Below are 17,092 nucleotides of genomic sequence, written 5' to 3'. Positions count from 1 at the left end.
AACAAAATTGGTAGACCACTAGCAAGACTAAAGAAGAAAAGAGAGAAGAATCAAATAGATGCAATAAAAGATGATAAAGGGGATATCACCACCGATCCCACAGAAACATAACCTACCATCAGAGAGTACTATAAACACCTCTGTGCCAAAAGAAAAAAAAAAAAAAAAAAAACTAGAAAATCTAGAAGAAATGGATAAATTCCTGGACACATACACCCTCCCAAGACTAAACCAGGAAGAAGTTGAATCTCTGAATAGACCAATAACTCTGAAATTGAGGCAATAATTAATAGCCTATCAACCAAAAAATGTCCAGGACCAAATTCACAGCTGAATCTACCAGAGGTACAAACAGGAGCTGGTATTATTCCTTCTGAAACTGTTCCAATCAATAGAAAAAGAGGGAATCCTCCTTAACTCATTTTATGAGGTCAGCATCTTCCTGATACCAAAACCTGGCAGAGGCACAACAACAAAAAAGAGAATTTTAGATCAATATCCATGATGAACATCAAGGCAAAAATCCTAAATAAAATACTGGCAAACTGAATCTAGCAGCACATCAAAAAGATATTCACCACGATCAAGTTAGCTTCATCCCTGGGATGCAAGGCTGGTTCAATATACTCAAATCAATAAATATAATCAGTCACATAAACAGAACCAATGACAAAAACCACATGATTATCTCAATAGATGCAGAAAAGGCCTTCCACAAAATTCAACACCCCTTCATGCTAAAAACTCTCAATAAACCAGATATTGATGGAATGTATCTCAAAATAATAAGAGTTATTTATGACAAACCCACAGCCAATATCATACTGAATGGGCAAAAACTGGAAGCATTCCCTTTGAAAACTGGCACAAGACAAGGATGCCCTCTCTCACCACTCCTATTCAACATAGTATTGGAAGTTCTGGCCAGGGAAATAGGCAAGAGAAAGAAATGAAGGGTATTCAAATAGGAAGGAGGAAGTCAAATTGTCCCTGTTTGCAGAGGATGTGATTGTATATTTAGAAAACCCCATCGTCTCAGCCCAAAATCTCCTTAAGGTGATAAGCAACTTCAGGAAATTCTCAGGATACAAAATCAATGTGCAAAAATCACAAGCATTCCTATACACCAATAACAGACAAACAGAGAGCCAAATCATGAGTGAACTCCCAACCACAATTGCTTCAAAGAGAATAAAATACCTAGGAATCCAACTTACAAGGGATATGAAGGACCTCTTCAAGGAAAACTACAAACCACTGCTCAATGAAATAAAAGAGGACACAAACAAATGGAAGAACATTTCATGCTCATGGATAGGAAAAATCAGTATCATGAAAATGGCCATACTGCCAAGGTAGTTTATAGATTCAGTGCCATAGCCATCAAGCTACCAATGACTTCCTTCACAGAATTGGAAAAAACTACTTTAAAGTTCATATGGAACCAAAAAAGAGCCTGCATTGCCAAGACAATCCTAAGCCAAAAGTACAAAGCTGGAGGCATCACGCTACCTGACTTCAAACAATACTACAAGGCTACAGTAACCAAAACAGCATGGTACTGGTACCAAATCAGATATATAGACCAATGGAACAGAACAGAAGCCTCGGAAATAACACCACACATCTACAACCATCTGATCTTTGACAAACCTGACAAAAACAAGAAATGGAGAAAGGATTCCCTATTTAATAAATGGTGCTGGGAAAACTGACTAGCCATATGAAGAAAGCTAAAACTGGATCCCTTCCTTACACCTTATACAAAAATTAACTCAAGATGGATTAAAGACTTAAATGTTAGAGCTAAAACCATAAAAACCCGAGAAGAAAACCTCGGCAATACCATTTAGGACATAGGCATGGGCAAGGACTTCATGACTAAAACACCAAAAGCCATCACCACAAAAGCCAAAATTGACAAATGGGATCTAATTAAACTAAAGGGCTTCTGCACAGCAAAAGAAACTACCATCAGAGTGAACAGGCAACCTACAGAATGGGAGAAAATTTTTGCAATCTACTCATCTGACAAAGGGCTAATACCCAGAATCTCCAAAGAACTTAAACAAATTTACAAGAAAAAAACAACCCCATCAAAAAGTGGGCAAAGGATATAAACAGGCACTTCTCAAAACAAGACATTTATGCAGCCAACAGACACATGGAAAAGTGCTCATTATCAGTGATCATCAGAGAAATGCAAATCAAAACCACAATGAGATACCATCTCACAACAGTTAGAATGGCGATCATTAAAAAGTCAGGAAACAACAGCTGGAGTGAATGTGGAGAAGTAGGAATGCTTTTAAACTGTTGATGGGAGTGTAAATTGGTTCATACATTGTGGAAGACAGTGTGGTGATTTGTCAAGGATCTAGAAATAGAAATACCATTTGACCCAGCAATCCCATTACTGGGTATATACCCAAAGGATTATAAATCATGCTGCTATAAAGACACATGCACTGATATGTTTATTGCAGCACTATTCATAATAGCAAAGACTTGGAACCAGCCCAAATGTCCATCAATGATAGACTGGATTAAGAAAATGTGCCACATATATACCATGGAATACTATGCAGCCATAAAAATGATGAGTTCATGTCCTTTGCAGGGACATGGATGCAGCTGGAAACCATCATTCTCAGCAAACTGTCGCAAGAACAGAAAACCAAACACCGCATGTTGTCACTCATAGATGGGAATCGAACAATGAGAACACTTGGACACAGGGCAGGGAACATCACACTCCAGGGTCTGTCATGGGGTGGGGGGCTGGGGGAGGGATAGCATTAGGATAAATACCTAATGTAAATGACGAGTTGATGGGTGTAGCAAACCAACATGGTACATGTATACCTATGTAACAAACCTGCACGTTGTGCACATGTACCCTAGAACTTACATTAAAAAAAGTAATCTGTGGTTCTGTGCTTATGTAGATTGGTGTATGAAAAATGAGGGCTGTCTGTTTTTGTTCAGATTAGATCCAAACAGGGGAAAGTAGAGGTAAAGAGAGCATGAATAATAGTAGCAGTCATATTTCAATTGATGGAGGCTAGGATAAGACAGTAATATATTTGCTAGCCTGAAATTATTTCTGACTCTAGTTACATATGTAGCTTGGGCAGTCACTATAATACTGTGGGTACCAACTGTCCCTTTTAGAAACAGATCATATTTTGGTCCTTTTAGTTTTTACCTATTATAAATAAATTCGTTCAAGTTAAATCCTGTAGCAAAATGTCTTTCTCTCATCAATATATATTCTCTCTTGGCTGTATGACTTTCCCACTCCAAACTATGCAAACTGACTTTGTGAACACACTTTGGCAAGACAAATCTGATGGTTCCAGTGCAATCTATACTGTTCTATTGAGAAGAGATTACTCAAGTTCCCTAGCCAACAGTTCGTAGCCTATCAAAATACGTCAAATTCAGGAAAACATTGGCCAGATTTGCTTTTATTCCTATGAAAAGAACATTTTTGGTCATGGAAAGCCTACTAATCTAGGAAAGAAGGTCATATCCTAGTTGTGAAATGTATTAGCCACAAGACCTTGATTAAATTACATAACATCTCTGAGCTGTAATTTCTACATCCAAAAAATGCAGGGTTGTAAGAGATCACCTCTGAGACCCTGTCTCCCTCCCCAGCACCTAGAAAACTACCTGTACATAGAGAGTGATATGATACATGATGCAGAGAAATTATAATCTTCTTTCTTCTGCATTTCCGTAGAATATCAGCTCCTATCATGTAAGTGGAGCTTAATATATGTTTATTCAAAAGAAATTTTTTTCTATTAGGAAAAATATAATATGCAATAAAAACGTTATGATAATGTAGATCAAATTGTGGGTAAAAAAAAATTTTAAATATATTGTTAAAAATGAATAAATAGCAAAAGAAAACCAATAACTGTGACTTTCCCTTTCCTGACTTCCTTTGAGAGCCCAGGCATATGGTTCTTGGCTCACTGCCTTCATTTAAAGATTTTTTCATGCACAGTGACAGCACAGGGGAGCACCCCAAGAGAGCTCAAATCTGAAGATCTCTGGATATGTTTTTCGACACAGAAATCAGTGAAGTGAGGTCTTGGGCCACTCAATGTTTTCAGAGTCAATAATACAAATGTCAGATCAATAAAGAAACACTCACACCAGCAATACAAGAAAAAGACAACATTTATGATGTACTATTTTCCTCCAGAAAAGAAAATCCCATGGCATTGGGACAGACATCTACAGTTCAGCCCAACCAGACAACTTCGGAGCCCTTTGGGTGTACACAGAATACACAGAATTGCCTTGAGGGTTGTGACCAGAATCACTCATATACAGCTGCCCTGCGAACATGAAATTTTCTCTGTATGTCTTAATTTCTTCATATGATGTGTGAAAGATTACTTGACGTCAATTTGTTACACAAAAAACTTCCCTAATCATGGCCTTCAGACTGGCAGATATAAATCAGGTAGAATCTGTGGGGACCTCAGCACAAAACCATTAATCTTGCTGGAAGAAAGAATTCCCTATGCAAGCCCTGTAGCTGAAGCATGTCACCCTTATGAAAGAAGAGCACATTTTTTGAGTAAACTCCATTTCTCTGCATCCAACTACTGCTTATCGTTCAAGGCCTAGCTCTTCAGTCACGCCCCCTTTCCCTTCCATGAAGCCTGAGCTAATGTTCCAGCTGAAACGGAGTTTTCTCCCCTCTTAGAACTGTATCTGTTTCTCTCTCGTGACCTTGATAACTTCTTTCCTCCATTACAGGCACCTGGACCTGTGTTCACATTCTTCCACGAGACTGAGGAGCAGGCACCGCTGTGACTATCGTTGCCTCCCCAGAGAAGCCCTTTTCCTGCCAAACAAAGGTTGGGCAAGTCACAAATAGTAAAAATAAAAAGTTTTGGTAGAATAAGTGAATGAGTGAAGCCTTAACCTAATATTTCAAAATTAAGCATCCCCTTCACATTTGAGTTAACTATTTGATTCAGCTTCAGGAACTAATTTTTGCAAAAGCCCTGTGGCTTGGTAGATGGAGTCAGGTATGGAAGTTGGTAGATAATTCTTTCTGCTCAATTATTAACAACTCTTGGAGAAAATGCCCTACTTATCATATTTTTTTGTGGAATAGTACAACGGAAAGGGTTCATGAAGTTCTTTTAGTCCATTTCCTGAGACACACAGTGGAAGAGGGACTTGTGTAGGTTGGCACTGTACATTAAGGGTCAAAGCAGAGCTGGGACCTGCTTCCTGAACATAACCTATGTGATACAAGTCAGAAGAGTGGTGCCTTGGTTGGTGATTGGCTAGGAAGAGATGCAAAAAAACTCTCTTAAATGACAGAAATATTCTCTATCTTGATCCAAATGGTGGCTACTGGAATGTACACATAAGTAAAAATCCACCTAGTTATATATTTAAGATGTATACATTTTACTAAATGTAACACTATATCTTAGAAAAAACTAAATGCGATATTTTAATAAACCACTTAGCACCCTATTCATTAACTTTTTATTTCTTACATCTGTAATTTTTCTCATTACAAAAAATATGTATTTTGTAAAATACCCCAACATATCACAAATGTAAAAACCTAGAAAATGAATATTGTTCAAAACACCACTTCCCAGAGAGAAAACGTTATTAAAAATTTATCTTACCCAGGTTGTATTTCTCTATGAAAAAGCAGCCGCTTTGAGGGTGTAGAACCGCTAGTGTTGTCGCCTGGCCTGTAATCTCCAGGAACACTGCGAACCCTGGGAGAAGTCGTGCAGGGCTGCTGGCAAGGTGCTGTCCTCTACCCTGGGAGAAGTCGTGCAGGGCTGCTGGCAAGGTGCTGTCCTCTACCCTGGGAGAAGCCGTGCAGGGCTGCTGGCAAGGTGCTGTCCTCTACCCTGGGAGAAGTTGTGCAGGGCTGCTGGCAAGGTGCCGTCCTCTACCCTGGGAGAAGCCGTGCAGGGCTGCTGGCAAGGTGCCGTCCTCTACCCTGGGAGAAGCTGTGCAGGGCTGCTGGCAAGGCACTGTCCTCTGCTTCTTAAGCCATCAGGTCTCCTTTGGGTCCTGGACAAGTTTTGGTGTTCTCCATTTTTTCCATTTTCTCAGACTCCAGAGATTTGGGCTTATTTACCAGTGTACCTTCTCTCTTGTGCCCAATCCCTGAACTCACTTTAGAATAGTATTAAAGTTTCACCACTTCTTCCATTATTGAAGATCCTAAAACAGATTCATGTTACTGCTGTTTCACAGATTTGTTGCTAAGCGCTATAGAGAGATGAACAAAACGTGAACACAAGTAACCAACCCAGGGAATCCACGAAGTCTATGAGCTGTGAATACGGGTCTCCTAACACTTCTCCCTGGTAACATAGATTTAGCAAGGTTTTAAATGTCCTTACACTACCATCCACAATAGCAGAGGATAAGCACTTTGGTTTCCTTTGAAGTTTCATACATCGGATAGGGAGGTAAGGAGGATAGAAATTAACTTTGTCAGCTCTTCCTCTTCCCTTCTCTTCCCTTCCTGAACAATTCAGTCCTGAAGTCATTAGGTGGAGTTGAGCAAGGTAGATCAGAGTCTGGAGCACCCGTTTGCCAGAAAACTAAGGAAGTGCTTGAAGAAAGAAACGGGTATATCAAAAGGACACAGAGCATCAACATACATGAGGATAGGAAAGAATTACAACCCAATAAACACAAGAAAATATGAGTCAATTTATAAGTAAACTAAACGTATGGAAAGAGCAGGATATTTAAATAGTTTCAAAGTACCTTTCCACAAAATAACAGTTAATTGAAAAGGGAAAAAGAGTACCCTTACCATGGATAAGGCAGACTTTAATGGAGCGATCAAAGTGAACATTATCAGTAATGGAACAAACTGAAAATCATACGCCACCTGATTAGACGCGATGAGAAATACACAGCATCACTTCTGGAATATTCTTGCCAGAAGTAAACAATCTAGATCTCATTGCAAGGGAACATCAGAAAACCTAAATTGAGGAATATTCTACAAATTAGCCTTTAATCTTCAAAAAGTCAAGGCCATGAAAGTGTTCCAGATACAAATAAAGACATGCATCGTGCAATTCTGAACTGCATCCTTTTGCCATAAAGGACATTATTGTGACAATTCCTGAAGTTGGAATGGAGCCTGAGGATAAAATGATAGCAATTTATCAGTATTGATTCCCTAATTTTAATATTTGTAGTGTAGTCATAGAGGATAATTTTCTTGGTTTTTTTTTTGAAATATGATATATTGATTTATTTTGGTCTTAAGATGTATCATTTCAGCAAGTTAGTCACAAATGGTTCTGAGGGAGTACAGTTTTTATACTGTATTTGCAGTTCTTCTGTAAGTTTGAGATTATTTAAAGATTAAAAAAACATACTCCAATGCAGTGATTTAAAGAGTTGCTTCAGATAATGTTCTAGTTTAAGCGAAAATTCTCTGCTTGACTCTCCTTTCTGAAGGAAGAAGCTTATGCAACACCATGATTTTGAGAAAGACAGAAGAATGATCAGATTTACTTGGCTTCCTTATACCATCTGCTGGTTCTTCTGGTCTCTGAGGAATTGTCTGTTCTCACTGGTGTGTCTGTGTACTGTCATCTGATCTCTCTTGGGTTGATCACAGCCTAGTGATGCTCCCTGGCTGCCTCCACAGAAATACTCTCAAGTAGCGTTTTAGACCCTTGAGTGTCTGCCATGTCCTCTGTGTGGCATCCTGACCCAAGCAGTTCAGCCCCAGCCTCTACTGTGGGGTTTCCTCTTCCATTGCTACAGGGTTCTGTGGCAAGCCATCTGCATCTCAAGTCAGTTATTTCTGAGACCTCCCACTAGGAGGCAGTACAAGTGTATGTCTGTATAAGCCCTTGGCCCCATGAGGCTAAGGGCTTCATTCCTCAGGTCAATTCAAAGTGCTTAGCTTTTAGGTAGAAATAAGGTGGTGTATTCTAAACGAGGACTTGGAGATGCTTAGGAAAACTAAATTTCAAAGCTTCTTTCTATCTAATTGTGTTGATAAATTTATTCTGATATGGTTGGTATGGGGAATTCAGTCCAGCAGGGGAATTCTTTTCATAGCATGAAATAAGGAACAAGCTGTGTTTGCTCCGCTCTTAGGCTCCACCATAGCTTGTGTAAAACACCTCCTTCTGTGCAGCCTGAAGCCCAGAGCTGAGAAGTCAGGACACTGGGCCTTTTCACAGCCCCCAACGACTTCTCTGCCCCAGATACCTTTCTTCTACCTCTATTCCCCTGGGCTGGAAAGAACAAACTTTCCTCCAGGTCACATCTTCCTACCTTCCCACTGCTGCCATGAGCCTGAATCCTCACGGTAGGCCAGAGTCCTTATCCATGCAGGCGACACTCCCAGGCTTGGTTATCAAGCCTTGCATCTTGGTATAGAGCTCAACTTCCCATCCTAAGGCAACAAGCTGCACCTTGACCTTAAATGTTAGTTACCGTTCCCAAGCTTTGGCTTCCCTATTGGTTAAATGGGAATATTAAAGATAAGTATCTAAATTTACAATAGATCTTTCTTGATAGTCTCTTATTAAAAGGAGTAATTAACTAGACTAGACATACAAATGGTGCAGCATCATTCACTAGAAAGAAACCAGAACTGGGCAATGTAAGAGTGGAGTCCAGTCCCCTCACTGTCACTAATGAGCTTTATGACTTTAGACAGTTTACTTTCTGGGCCTTAGTTTCATCATGTGTCAAATGAAAGTAATAATATCTGTCTACATCTATAAGGATACAACAGCACTAAGAGTTTTAAATGAAATTTGAATCTAAAAAATTATGTAGTTGCTATATAAATGTAACATTATTAAGTTTACCAGATTTTTCTATATCATCCTTAGAGTCTGTGCATGAGAACATTTTGTCTCTTGAGGACAATGAAAAATAGGTCCATATAAGACACAATTAAAGCTCCTGGGATAAACTCGGTCCCTTAATGAAATCTGCTCTAGAGCACAGCGTGTAAGAGCATTATTTCAACTGATGATTTTAATACCCAAGAAAATGAAAAAAGGATGGCCTATAAAAGTAACTAGCAAAATGTTCAGGTGGTGGTGTATCTTGGGAGGGGAGAGACAATGGAAGTAACCCTTATGGAGAATTTTAAAACCAACCAGAAGTCGATCTACTTTTCATTATTACCATGTGCTGGTGATTGTAACCGATGTCAGTGATAAGAGACATTACACTCCACTTCCAGTGGACTACAGCTCTGCCTCTCCTTGTCTTCTCACTGTGTTAAGGAATAGAGGCAACTTCGTTCCTGCAATGAGAATCCACAGGCTACGGGATATAGCTCTTCTTTACACCTCCCAATGCACCATTTAGCAATGCCGATTGACTTTTCTGACGCAAGATCCAAAGGATCTTACAAGTCTTCTGACAGAAGATACTCAGCAAAAGTTGGTGCTCTGTCATGCTGACTTGCTGCATCATAAAAAAAGATAAAATCAAAAGAGGCAAATGTCTCCTGAAAATGTGAAGAACCAGTTTTGACTGAGGATAAAATCATATAAAACTCCTTTTACGTGGGTGACCATATTTGTCTATGACTTGCTTTTGCTTCATATTTTAGTTTTGAAATATTTTCTTTCATTGCGTCTCACTAAGGAAACTATTCTTTTTGACTCCCCACAGTTAAACCAGCTAATGAATCACTTATAACTTGCCATTAACAGCCAAGTTCTAATTTTTATATCTAGATATAATCTGCATGTCTTTTTCAGTCACAAGTTGTAAGTTTTTTTTTTTAACTGCACTGAGGTTTCTTTTAGATCTCCAGAATCTGTAAAATTTAAGTACAGAATCTAAACCTAAAACTGAACACTTTATTATTGGAAGTAATTTAAAACTAGATGTTTTTAAAGTATTAAAAGGAATGACATGTATTTGCAAGCTTACTGGGGTTTTGTTTTATTTCAGGTACTGTATTTTTTAGTTTGAGAACTTGTTCACTCATTAAATCCATCTTTCATTTTAAATATATAAATATGTATAAGAGCTATTTTAAGCATTTACTTGCTAATTCCAGGTCATCTCAGGGTCTGCTCCTATTGACTCCCATGGCCACCCACCTTTAGTGGAGCTTCATGTCATATGCAATGAAAAGAGAGAAAAGATGGGAAACTAGAAGGACACATCAGTGGTGGTCAAACAGCAGGCTCAGGAGTTGAAGAGTGCTGGAGGAGGAAGAAGCATAGTTATGAGGTCATATCTTTTGGCTTCTTTTCTTAAGATAAATATCCAGTGATTTTAAAATTTCATCCTGGATATTTGAAATGCTCCACTCTTGAGAGTTTGAATATTTTTCTTCCTGCAAGAAATGTGAAATTTTGTTATGGCCGGGAGTAGTTTGCTGGCAGATAGGCTGGATCCCTCTGAAGCTTGTTTATAAGCTTTGTTAGGTGGGGTCCAGTGGAGCCCTTAGTCTGGGGCTGGAGTCTTTTGGGGGTCTTGGTAGACGGCCTACCGTGTTCAGCAAGGTCTTCTGAGTCTGGATGGTCAGAGTTTGATGGCTCCTGGCACACTGTGGGACCTTCAGACTTTCTCTTGAGGAATTCACTTGGTGGCATACATGACAATCCGGAAGCTCTTTTCTGCCAGGTCTCACTGAGTCTCTCCTGTGCATGCGTGACATCGTATTTGGCCCAAGACAAGAGGACCTCTATGTAGATTTCCAAGCACCTTCTCTGTGCACGCCTCCTTTCAAAGATCATACTCCTCAAGCCCCAGCTGGCTCAGCAGCCCCAGACTCTGATCTCTGTTCCTCTGCTGAAGGTGCTCTGCTCAGGCTCCACTTCCCTTCACCCTACCAAGCAGTGCCCCAGGCTAAAGGCCAATCAACCTGGAGCTCACTTAAAGCATTTTTCTTCTTTTAGGAATATGTCTGATGTCCAACATCTAAACGCAGCTACTTCATATATTATGTCCATTCTTATATTTTTTAAAGCATGAATCTAGACCTGTCAATACTAGAAACCCAAGATTAGTTTTCTTGCTTTTATTTCACTGTTTTCAATGTATTCATAATTTTAAAGATATTTCATATTGATCTTTTGAAAAGTATTATTGTGGCATTGTTTTCAGAAGTGTGTTCTGTGAAAAAGTAAAATGGCTCTGTTATAAAATACCTGGAGAAATGCATTTTTCTAGACAGCAGGACACCTCAGTGCCATAAAAAGCTGACATGGGTTGTAAATTTTCAAGGGACTGTATTATCTGCATTTTCCAAATTCATTCAACCACAGAATCCATTTTTAATAGATTATCTTGTGGGAGTAATAGAAAATGGATTACTTTTTTGGGAAATGGTGCTGTGTGGATGTTATTTATTAATTTTATTAAAAATTTATATGCCTAATTAAAAAGCAAACATGGTTACAACCACCTTTTAAATTAATTTTTAGATGGAAAATAAGCTTTGCTGCTCCTTCTTCTCTCTAATACTCCTCCACTCAAAATCATTCCAGGAAGTTCTCGAGACATGTATGGAGATTTCTAAGTGTATATACATATGTTCCCAATGATGAGTTTGCAGTTGAGCCCTGTAAACATTTTGTATATCATGGAATAACAGGAGAGTTTTACAGGGAGAAGTGCACTTTTACACTATGAAAACAAGTATTTCATTTTGACTTTTTTTGTCCCAAAGAAAAAGACGTTTCTTAGGCACGATAAAATAAAGTCAGCATTTTTCATCCTGTGAAGTTGTCATCTTCTCATGCTGTTTGATAAATGAGGTGTCACTAAAGATGTGAGAATGATGAGCCTTCAACAGCAGCAGCAGCAGCAGCAGCAGCAGCAGCAGCTGGATCTCTTCTTTACCATTAATAATTAAATTATTTCAAGTCGTTGTACAGAGCAATCTTCCTCCTCCAGCACACACACACAAAGCTCTGGGTACAGCTGATTGGGAGGTGCATACTCACCGCCATGTCTAGGAATTGCATAGAAATGGCAGAGAGGTAGCAGACATGAGGATGCCTGACTGAGAGACATTCAAAGACCCAGGCACAATGTATTTCTTGAGTTACCTCTGCCAAGCAGCAGCTCCTCTCTCTGGACCTCAATTGCTCTAACAGGAAAATGAGTTCTTTAAACTAGATAGTTTTAGAGTTTCTTTCTAGCTCTTATATTCTGCAAACCTTGTTGAATGCACCTGTACTATATCTACATTGACTACACAGTGACAAGAATATCATGCCTATAAAACATTCCCTCTCTGGCTGGAAGTAGGAGAGAACTGTCCTAAAAAACAATGGAAAATACAGCTGTCAAGCAATTTGTAGTTTCATTTTAACTTTACACCTGTAAACAGAAAAATTCTTACTCTTCAAGTATGGCCTTCAAGACTTAAATAATTCCTGTAATCACAATGAATTGTCATCTGTCAAAACCCCACATTTTAGTTCTTGTCAAGCGACAAAAGTGATGACTTTTCTCCTGAAACTTGATTCTGACTTTGCTTCCTCCTGATAAAAGAAGATTATAAGGCAAGAGAGAGATTTTTCCCCAAAGATACAATGGACTTTTGCAGAGAACCACAACAAAAGGTGTTTAAATCTCTAAATGAAACTAGAAGAAAAAAAGTTAAATAATTCCAATTTCAGTTGCTAACAAAGGCAGAGAAAGAAAAATCCAGTTACTATGTTACTTCCCCATAAGCCAAGCTCAGCACAAAGTGAAAAAGGATTTTCTGATACAGCTTTACATTATCTTTAATTGAATTATTGGTTTAGATTGTAGCAGAAGCGAAGGATAAAAAATCAAAGGCTTTGTTTTCCCGGGAGCCTCAAATGCACCTGTACTATATCCAGCTGTATAAGTGATATGTATGGACTCTCATAGGGATGCCTGTGTTCTCCTGCCTGGGGCCAGGTGAACCTGGAGAATTGTGAGGTGTAGCTCCTGTAGCTGTGCTACCTTAAGCAATCATTCATCTAGAACTCTGGAGAGTAGCTCCAGAAGGTGGCCCAGACCAAGCTGGGGCTTACAGTAGAGACGCAGCAGAAGGGCCAGGCCTGAGGGGCAAGGAGACTTGAGATTTAAATGGAAGGTGAGGAATGGATTGGAAAGTGGAACGTGAGGTAGGTCAGGGCAACTGATTCAGAAAAAATCTGATTCAGAGACCCGACGTGCCCCTTTATATATGGGGCTTCGGTGGAACCCAGCTATCATTTCTTCCAGGTGTTATCCACTTAATTCTCAGCCTTAGAAGGAGAGACAGAGATATGTTTTCCCCTTGCTGGGTGATCGGTTTCAGCTTTCTCATTTTGGAAACTTCAAGAGCACAGTAACTAAGCACACGGCTTTTAGCAAAGATGGCACTTACTAACTGTGTGATTTGGTGCTGTATTAGTCAGGGTTCTCTAGAGGGACAGAACTAATAGGATAGATGTCTATTAAAGGGGAATTTATTAAGGAGTGCTGACTCACACAATCACAAGGTGAAGTCCCACAACAGGCCGTCTGCAAGCTGAGGAGCCAGGAAGCCCGTCCAAATCCCAAAACCTCAAAAGTAGGGAAGCCAACAGTGCAGCCTTCAGCCTGTGGCCTAAGGCCCGAGAGCCCCTGGCAAACCACTAGTGTACATCCAAGAATCCAAAATCTGAAGAACCTGGGGTCTGATGTTCGAGGGCAGAAGCTCCCTCATGGGAGAAAGATGAAGGCTGGAAGACTCAGCAAGTCTGCTCTTCCATCTTCTCCTGCCTGCTTGGTGCTAGCAGCTGATTAAATGCTAGTACAGCACCTAGATTGAGGGTGGGTCTGCCTCTCCCAGTCCACTGACTCAAATGTTAATCTCCTTTGCCAACACCCTTATAGACACACCCAGGAACAATATATTGCATCTTTCGATCCAATCCAGTTGACACTCAATATTAACCATTATAGGGGCAAATAAAACTGATTTGGGATAAGTTACTTAATTCCTCGGAATTTCAGTTTCTTCCTCTGTCAAATGAGGATAACAAATTTCATAAAAATATAGGTGAGAATAATAATCTTAACCTTAGGGTAGCGATGAGTATTAATATAAGTAAAACATTTACTACCTGGCACATCCAAGTTAAGTATTAGAACTATTACAGTTACATTCTATTACCCTCTAGTTTCGGCCACTTCCAGTACTAAAATATAAGCTTCATGAAAGCGTGGATCCTTCGGGTTCACAATTGTATTTCAAACCTAGCAGAGAGCCTGGCACATGGTAGGAACTTTGCAAATCTTTGTTGAATGAAGTAATGAATAAACAAATGAAAGAAACTGGCCAGCACTCCTGGACAGCTTGCCAAGATATCTGTGAGAGAGGGGGATGCAGCCACCAAAGCACTAGGGCACCCCAAGGTGCAAGGCTCTGACCCTGCCTGGTTTGGACAGAGACTCCAACACACATCTGAAATGACCTTTTGTATGGTAAATTATATTTTCTTTTCATTACTTTTTCCAGTACTTTGATCCAAGTCTCTTTTACATGTGTGCAAGTATATAAGATGCATCTCTTTTTAGTATTTTTGCATAATTTTTTTTTATACTTTAAGTTCTGGGATGTATGTGCAGAACATGCAGGTTTGTTACATAGGTATACATGTGCCATGGTGGTTTGCTGCACCCATCAACCTGTCATCTACATTAAGTATTTCTCCTAATGCTATCCCTCCCCTAGCCCCTCACCCCTCAACAGGCCGCAGTGTGTGATGTTACCCTCCTGTGTCCATGTGTTCTCATTGTTCAACTCCCACTTACGAGTAAGAACATGTGGTGTTTGGTTTTCTATTCCTGTGTTAGTTTGCTAAGAATGATGGTTTCTGGCTTTATCCATGTCCCTGCAAAGGACATGAACTCATTCTTTTTTATGACCGCATTGTATTCCATGGTGTATATGTGCCACATTTTCTTTATCCAGTCTATCATTGATGGGCATTTGGTTTGGTTCCAAGTCTTTACTATTGTGAACAGTGCTGCAATAAACATATGTGTGCATGTGTCTTTATAGTAGCATGGTTTATAATCCTTTTGGGTATATACCCAGTAATGGGATTGCTGGGTCAAATGGTATTTCTGGTTCTAGATCCTTGAGGAATAGTCACAGTGCCTTCCATAATGGTTGAACTGATTTACACTCCCACCAACAGGGTAAAAGCATTCCTATTTCTCCATATCCTCTCCAGCATCTGTTGTTTCCTGACTTTTTAATGATAGTCATTCCAACTGGCATGAGATGGTATCTCGTTGTGGTTTTGATTTACATTTCTCCAAAGTCCAGTGATGATGAGCTTTTCTTCATATGCTTTTTGGCCACATAAATGTCTTCTCTGAGAAGTGTCTGTTCATATCCTTTGCCCACTTTTTGATGGGGTTGTTTTTTTTTGCTTCTTGTAAATTTATTTAAGTTCTTTGTAGATTCTGGATATTAGCCCTTTGTCAGGTGGATAGATTGTGTGTTCACTCTGATGATAGTTTCTTTTGCTGTGCAGAAGCTCTTTAGTTTAATGAGATCCCACTTGTTAGTTTTGGCTTTTGTTGCCATTGCTTTTGGTGTTTTAGTCACTAAGTCTTTGCCCAAGTCTATGTCCTGAATGCTATTGCCTAGGTTTTCTTCTAGGGGTTTTGTGGTTTTAGGTCTTATGTTTAAGTCTTTAATCCATCTTGAGTTAATTTTTGTATAAGGTGTAAGGAAGGCATCCAGTTTCAGTTTTCTGCACATGGCTAGCCAGTTTTCCCAGCACTAATTATTAAATAGGGAATCCTTTCCCCATTGCTTGTTTTTGTCAGGTGTGTCAAAGATCAAATTGTTGTAGATGTGTGGCATTGCTTATGAAGCCTCTGTTCTGTTTCATTGGTCTGTATATCTGTTTTGGTACCAGTACCATGCTGTTTTGGTTATTGTAGCCTTGTACTAGAGTTTGAAGTGAGGTAGCATGATGCCTCCAGCTTTGTTCTTTTTGCTTAGGATTGTCTTGGCTATACGGGCTCTTTTTTGGTTCCATATGAAATTTAAAGTAGTTTTGTCCAATTCTATGAAGAAAGTCAATGGTAGCTTGAAAGGGATAGCATTGAATTTATAAATTACTTTAAGCAGTATGGCCATTTTCATGATATTGATTCTTCTTATCCATGAGCATGGAATGTTTTTCCATTTGTTTGTGTCCTCTCTTACTTTCTTTAGCCGTGGTTTATAGTTCTCCTTGAAGAGGTCCTTTACATTCCTTGTAAGTTGGATTCCTAGGTATTTTATTCTCTTTGTAGCAATTGTGAATGGGAGTTCCCTCATGATTTGGCTCTCTGTCTGTTATTGGTGTATAGGAATGCTTGTGATTTTTGCACATTTATTTTGTATCCTGAGAATTTCCTGAAGTTGCTTATCACCTTAAGGAGATTTTGGGCTGAGACGATGGGGTTTTCTAAATATACAATCACATCATCTGCAAACAAGGACAATTTGACTTCCTCCTTCCTATTTGAATACCCTTCATTTCTTTCTCTTGCCTATTTCCCTGGCCAGAACTTCCAATACTGTGTTGAATAGGAGTGGTGAGAGAGGGCATCCTTGTCTTGTGCCGGTTTTCAAAGGGAATGCTTCCAGTTTTTGCCCATTCAGTATGATATTGGCTGTGGGTTTGTCATAAATAACTTTTATTATTTTGAGATGTGTTCCATCAATGCCTAGTTTATTGAGAGTTTTTAGCATGAAGGGGTTTTGAATTTTATGGAAGGCCTTTTTTTTTTTGCATCTGTTGAGATAATCATGTGGTTTTTGTCATTGGTTCTGTTTATGTGACAGATTATGTTTATTGATTTGAGTATATAGAACCAGCCTTGTATCCCAGGGATGAAGCTGACTTGATCATGGTGGATAAGTTTCTTGATGTGCTGTTGGATTTGCTTTGCCAGTATTTTATTGAGGATTTTCTCATTGATGTTTATCAGGGATATTGGCCTGAAATTTTCTTTTTTTTGTTGTGTCTCTGCCAGGTTTTGGTATCAGAATAATGCTGGTCTCATAAAATGAGTTACGGAAGAGTCCCTTTTTTCTCGTTTGGAA

The 17,092-nt window shown here is 39.3% G+C and overlaps 2 long non-coding RNA genes across 2 annotated transcripts in view; one reads left to right on the top strand and one right to left on the bottom strand.

Annotated features, from left to right (window-relative positions):
* LOC135969589 (uncharacterized) overlaps positions 1 to 4,919 on the top strand; it is a 59,649-nt gene extending 54,730 nt beyond the window's left edge. The window contains exon 3 of the long non-coding RNA XR_010584860.1: positions 4,783 to 4,919. This is a non-coding gene — a long non-coding RNA (uncharacterized lncRNA). The remainder of the gene's footprint in view (positions 1 to 4,782) is intronic.
* LOC107128774 (uncharacterized) overlaps positions 1 to 5,955 on the bottom strand; it is a 50,157-nt gene extending 44,202 nt beyond the window's left edge. The window contains exon 1 of the long non-coding RNA XR_001488394.4: positions 5,679 to 5,955. This is a non-coding gene — a long non-coding RNA (uncharacterized lncRNA). The remainder of the gene's footprint in view (positions 1 to 5,678) is intronic.
* Between the last annotated feature and the right edge of the window lie 11,137 nt (positions 5,956 to 17,092).

This window comes from Macaca fascicularis, chromosome 2 (genome assembly GCF_037993035.2).
Source record: "Macaca fascicularis isolate 582-1 chromosome 2, T2T-MFA8v1.1".
In the NCBI taxonomy this organism is placed as follows: domain Eukaryota; kingdom Metazoa; phylum Chordata; class Mammalia; order Primates; family Cercopithecidae; genus Macaca; species Macaca fascicularis.
This window is presented reverse-complemented; position numbering and strand designations above follow the sequence as displayed.